This window comes from Coenobita brevimanus, chromosome 8 (assembly GCF_032717465.1).
Source record: "Coenobita brevimanus isolate Jiangsu-jjx chromosome 8, ASM3271746v2, whole genome shotgun sequence".
Taxonomy (NCBI): Eukaryota; Metazoa; Arthropoda; class Malacostraca; order Decapoda; family Coenobitidae; genus Coenobita; species Coenobita brevimanus.
The window spans coordinates 25,130,321-25,137,138 of NC_136961.1; positions in this window are offsets into that span (position 1 = coordinate 25,130,321).

Here is a 6,818-nt window from a genome sequence, read left to right on the forward strand (position 1 = left end):
CACTGAAATTCCTTAGTAAGTTTAAAGATAAAAATCAGAGATTGACAAGATGGAGTCTACTTCTTCAGGAGTATTCATTAGACATACAACATGTCAAGGGGAAAGAAAATGTCATTGCAGATTGCTTATCTAGACTTTAGACAGATTGTTTTAGAGTAATAAGAAATTTCCTTTGTAAATTTCTTTTTCTTTGTGGGGAGGTGTTACATAGCCTATGATTTCATCATCCTTTGTGTAATTCTAACGTACAGTGTGCTGCCTGTTTGATCACGAGCGTGTTCTGCCTCAGTCCCCCCCTTCTACCGTTATAGTAGAGTAAGTCGTCCTTTCTGTTGTTCAGAGCAGGATTGTCAGCTCTTTGTCCCCTAGGCTTCATTTGCGCGTCCTTCTTACAAGTTGTATCAAGCTCTGCTGGCCCCTATATAATGAGCTCAGTCTCTGCATTATTGCCACTTAGATCTGCTCCTCATTTTGTTCACATCTCTGTCCTCCCCTGTACAGTTATTGTTGTGAGTGCTCAGGAAGTCTCCAACCATCTAGCAGCTGTGTAATTTGAGTATAACTGTTGTTGCATTTTTTTCTTGTGCTGTGTAGCATAGGGTTAATTCTTAGGCCTAGTGAGGTTTTTTTGTGATTTATGTAAAGGTTCTTTTTGTCAGTCATTTTTGATATTTTGTATCTGTAATAATTTATCTTGCATTAACTGAGCATTACCCAGTGTATTTTCATTTTATCAGGGCTGACTTAGATATATTTACTCTTGCTAATTTCGTGTTAATAGAGGCTATTGCAGTTAACCATATATTTAACCTGTTTTTGCCTTTACATTATCCTTATGAGTCCTGAATGTTTTGTTGTTAGTTTGAGCATTAAACTTTAACTTGTAATTTTACTTAACTCTTTTTTGAACCTGGAACCTTACGGGACAGTAGTGATTTCTAGTATTCTCACTTAAAGTGTACATTATCTTTCTCTGTTCCATAACAATATATATATATATATATATATATATATATATATATATATATATATATATATATATATATATATATATATATATATATATATATATATATATATATACAGTATATAAATATGTCATCAGCCGTTTGTGTGTCCACTGCAGAACCAGCCTATCCTGGCCGAAGTGGGGACGATACAGCCAATGTATCTCTACCAAGCAGCTTAGGCTGTCTAGTAGAGATTGTATGTAGGGTGAGAAGTCCTTGTAATTGTAACTGAAGTGTTGGCCTGGCTTTGGATGTGCGTTTAGTCTCTGAACCAAGTGTAATCGGCCTGCTCAAGCCGTCTGCGTGCAAGCATACTTTTTAGTATGCGACATTAGTTCAACCACAGCACCTCTTGTGTCCGCCAGTGCAGTACGTGGCCTGAAGAACGCTCCCAAAGTTTATTACCCTGGCGGGGCACGAACCTTCGTTCTTCAGTGTACGAAAACGCACACTTTACGACTGTACCACAGAGGCTGCATCTCTCTCTCTCTCTATGTATGTATTTATGCACCATCCTGGTCTTCAAATCTAGTAGGCTTGAGGTACGTTACATTTCACGTTGTTTTGCATCTTCTTTATTGTATAATTTCGCTTTCTCTGTCATGAAATGTATTTAAAGCTGTGATAGTGGGTATTAATGCAGTGCTGCAGGCAGAGGTACTGAAGAATCTGAGATATTAGATAAATTTGTCCCAAACCACACTCGATCTTTCCCTTCCGGGTTTCTACCAGTTATCTAGTATTTTGTTTGCCATTACACAGCCGGCGCTGTACATCTTCCATGCATGTTATTTTCTGCCCCACTCGGGCGTTATAGGAGTCCCTTCGTTTACCATTCAAGCTCAGATGATAGCAGAGAGTTTTGTGACACACACACACACACACACACACGTTTACAGAGATACACACAAAAATAAAAAAATATATATATCAATTTTCCTTAAACTAATCCATCCCCATGTTTCTTTGTTTTTATTCACCCGACGGGGATGACCGGTTTAGTCGATGTTGCTGATCCATCAACCTCAGGTAAGCAAACCCCCAGCTTTAAGGTTCTTCTTGCATAGAACCGATGTTCTCTCGGCAGAGTTCCCGGATGCAAGTCGCATTTGTGTCTCTCCACCCAGTTATCAGGGGCACCATGATAGCTTCCACATTACCTTGCCATATTCTCAAATGTTTATCACTCAGCATTGTAATTATCTTCCAGGGTTACAGGAAACCATTAGGCTAGACACTCAGTGAAAAGCCACCTGAAGTGGAAAGAGGAATAATAAAAAGTAGCAGCAGGATGGGAGATGTAAGAGAAGAGGTGTAAAGATACAGAAAAGAAATATTATGATACGGATGTAGAAACAAGTAGGTAGCCCTACATTAAATGAGTGGATGATGGTATCCACTACCTACCACCATGACTGTATTTACAAGTCTAAGAGTGTTGTCCATATTTGGGTTCCTACCGGATTTCATTAATTACACTGTTTCTGTCTTCTTTCATTCAACTAATTAGTTTTTCTAATTGTAGAGCAAATACGGTTTATAATCACTGCATTTAAAGATGCAAAAGATATAAGTGAGAGGATGACAGCCTACGAGATTTTAATTCTAATAAAGATTTAATACTAGGAGTTGCAAAATTAAGATTCATTCATTACGAAATATTTCGTCACATTGCACTTGAATGACTGGAGGCCATAAGCCGACGAGAAGACATATCGAAAAAGACATATCCAAAGGTAACTAAAGGCGTTCAAGCAGGGCTGAGCATTCCAGGTATCCTTTAAATTAGAGGATTGGGTAGATATGGGAGAAGAGTGTTTATTGCAGATACACTTAGTGGACGTTAGGCTCTAATGGAATCGAAGACATTTCACTGAAAACTTTGCATTCAGTTTGGCTCATTCAAATCAGTTCAGGTTCACTTTAGTCAGGTTAACCTTACGTAGACTCAATTACGGTCATTCAGGTCCAGTTATTTACACACACACACACACACACACACACACACACACACACACACACACACACACACACACACACACACACACACACACTTCCCCCCTCTGACTTCCTCATGGCTAACATTAAAATTTCTTCAGCTGATGTATTTTCTGCCAACACAGGCCTCAGTATTAATAAGGCATATGGGCCTGATGGAGTCCCTCCTGTTGTTCTCAAGAACTGTGCTTCTGTGCTTACACCCTGCCTAGGCAAACACTTTCGCCTTTGTCTATCAACTTGTACCTTTCTTTCTTGCTGGAAGTTTGCTCTCATTCAGCCAGTCCCAAAGAAGGGTGACCATTCCCAGCCCTCTAACTATCGTCCAATTGCTTTAACATCCTGTATCTCAAAAGTTCTCGAGTCTATTCTTAATAGAAAAATTTTAAAGCATCTTTCCTATCACAACCTTCTTTCTGATCGTCAGTATGGGTTCCGTCAGGGACGCTCCACTGGCCATCTTCTCACCTACGTTTCAGACTACTGATTATCCTCCTTTGAGGACTTTGGCGAAAACTTTGCCATTGCACTTGACATCTCAAAGGCTATCGATCGAGTCTGGCATAAATCTTTAATTTCCAAACTGCCCTCTTGCGGTTTCTATCCTTCTATCTGTGCCTTCATCTCTAGCTTCCTTTCTGGTCGTTCTATAGCCGCTGCTGTAGACGGCCATCGTTCTTCTCCTAGATCTATTAACAGTGGTGTTCCTCAGGGCTCTGTCCTATCACCAACTCTCTACCTTTTATTCGTCAATGACCTTCTAAGCTGTTCATCTAACCCTATCCACTCATACGCTGTTGACTCCACCCTTCACCTTTCCATTCGATTCCCACAACGTCCATCTCAGTAGTTACTTCAACAAACAAGGGATGAGGCTATGGCACACCTAATGTCTGACTTGGCTCGTATCTCTGACTGGGGTAAAAATAATCTGGTTGTTTTTAATGCGTCAAAGACTCAGTTTTTGCAACTATCAACCCGAGAAAATCTTCAATGGGTATATCCACTAAAGTTTAATAATATTCAGCTTAATCCTGCATCATCATTGAACATGGTTGGGGTTTCATTTACTCAGGACTTATCTTGGAAAGATCATATTACATCTCTTGTACAATCTGCTTCCAAGAGATTGGGTGTGCTAAGCCGACTCCGTTCCTTCTTTACCCCTGCACAATTGTTGACTCTACAGTATACAGGGGTTTTATGCGCCCCTGCGTGGAGTGCAACTCTCATGTGTGGGGAGGCTCCCCATATACAGCTTTACTCAACAGAGTCGAGTCAAAGGCTTTTCGTTTCATTAACCCACCCCATCCCGACCACTTTCCCACCACTGACTCCCCCCAGTCCCGACCATTTTAGGAAAATTGTTTTTTTGGCTCAAACCTTCACTTTTGGTGAGAAACATCGAAAATTCACAGAGAAATCGCTCACCTGAGGTTTAAAATACTCATTACAAGTAACAGTACCTCCTTACCTTACTGGGTTTTCTATCAGGCTGGCACCAAAGAAAACGAGTTCTATGGGAGGATAACTATTTCACACCACTCATAAACGGTATTTATTTATTTACTTGGTACGAATTTATATGTAGTACAAGAGTATGTTGGTTTTCAAGCAGTAATAAAGGCATTATAAGCATTCTTTCACTCACTAATACCTGACCTTTTTCTGCCACATTATCTGATCATCATTTCTAACTGTTTCTTCCTCTAATGCTATGTAAAGTTTGTCCTCCACATTGTCATTGATTGGGGAATCACTCTGGCCCTGAATTTCGTACTCTATACTGGCCAGGTCACTGGTAACAACTGAGACAAAGGTATGCAGGGGGAGGGGGAGGAGGTCATGCTGGGTAAGGCATTGTCCCTGCCTGGCATCTTGTTGAGGAAGGTGTCACGTGTATACGTACTAAAAATGACTCGCGAAAATTGAAAATTGTGCAAATTAGAGACCTTGCAATTTTTTCACGTTTATGTACGTCAACGGGATGGGCAGTGACAAAACATGTGGACGTTAAAGAACGTCAACGGGACACCACGGGTTAACTCTCCCCCTTTTACTGATTCCTTTCAACCTCTGTCTCTTCGCCATACTGTTGCATCTTTATCTCTTTTCTGTCGCTACTTCAATGGTCACTGTTCCTCTGAACTTTCTGCATGCATTCCTCCACCTCTACGACGGGCACTTAGCACCCGTTTAGCAGCAAACTCTCACCCCTTTTCTATCCAACTCTCTAATGCAAGAGTTAACCGTTATTCCCAGTCCTTCATTTATGCAACAGGTCAACTCTGGAACTGTCTCCCTCTGTCTGTATTTCCAGCTTCCTATGATCCCCAGTCTTTCAAATGCAGTGTGTCCAGGCATCTCGAAATGAATGGATCTTGAATTTGGCTCTCTCTTGTATTTTGTTTTCTCTTGGAAGGAACAGTTTTGCGGGCTTATTGCCTTTGGTTCCTTCTTCCTCACATAAACATCACACACACACACACACAAACACACACACACACACACACACACACACGCACGCATGCGCGCACTCGTAATTCTAACAGATATATCATTCGCTATGGAAGTGTGGTTTTTCATGAAACTTTCCCCTCATTTCGGTCCACTCATTCCTGTCTGTCGCATCACCTGCACAGCTTTTATTACGCCATAATGCATTCAGTACATAAAAAGTGATACAATGAAACAAGCTTTATGATTTTGCGCAGGGCACTAGAGCCTAGTTAACCATGCACCGTAATCAAATATGTATTCCTAACCGCAATATAATACAAGTACCAGTATGTTTTGTATTGGGAAGTTGCTTTATACTCTAATGGCCAAAACACTTCTAATAGTCTACTGTATATCAGCCAACATTGCCTTATACTCTAATGGTCAAAACATTTCTAGTATTCTAGTGTATATAAGCCAACGCCCGACATTTTTTTCTTTTTATTCCATTTCTTTCATTTTTTTTTTTTATTCAGAGGCATAATATAGGCCAGATTGTGTTAATACTGTTAATGTAAACCCTTTCACTGTCGGAACAAGACAAGTATTCCATTCCAACTAACACCAGATGATGTTGAAAAGCTGAGAGAGGGAGAGTTATGGTTCCTGTGTGTGTTTATGTACCTGAAGTTGCCTGAAGTGACGAATGGATACAGCTACACCTGACGTACATTGGATGAACCTGAACTGACCCGAGTAAAACCTCTACGCCAGGTGGCATAGATATTTTCATCTCGTCCAGACAGAATCCAGTGAAGTAAAGTTTTTGGTCGAGTTTCTTTGCTTGCTTGGAACATTACGGAAAAACGGCTGAACGAAATTACATAAAACTTTCATGATATGTGGACACTGGTCCCCCCAAAAGTGATTAAATATTGGAAGTAATCGAGTGACCCTGGAAGGTCAAAATCAAGTTCACGGTTTTTCAGAGGACTATAACTTCAAACTCGCTGAATATATATTTACTATCATCAGCATACACGAACTCCCACTTGGGCTTTCATTTGGCACCAAGACCTTCGACCTTGAGAGACCTTGAAAGGTCAAACTCAAAGTCATGGATATTCAGGGAGATATAACTCGACACCTGTTGCAGATATTGGCTTTTAATTGGTACCATGACCTTTGACCTTAAGTGACCTTGAAAGGTCAAATTCAAGGTCATGGTTATTCAGAGAGCAACTCGAAGCTGCCTGAAGATTGATATATTTACTATTATCAGTATAAATGAAGTCCCATATGGGTTATTAATTGATACAATGACCTTGGACTTTCAGTGACACTGAAAGGTCAAACTTAAGGTCACGGATA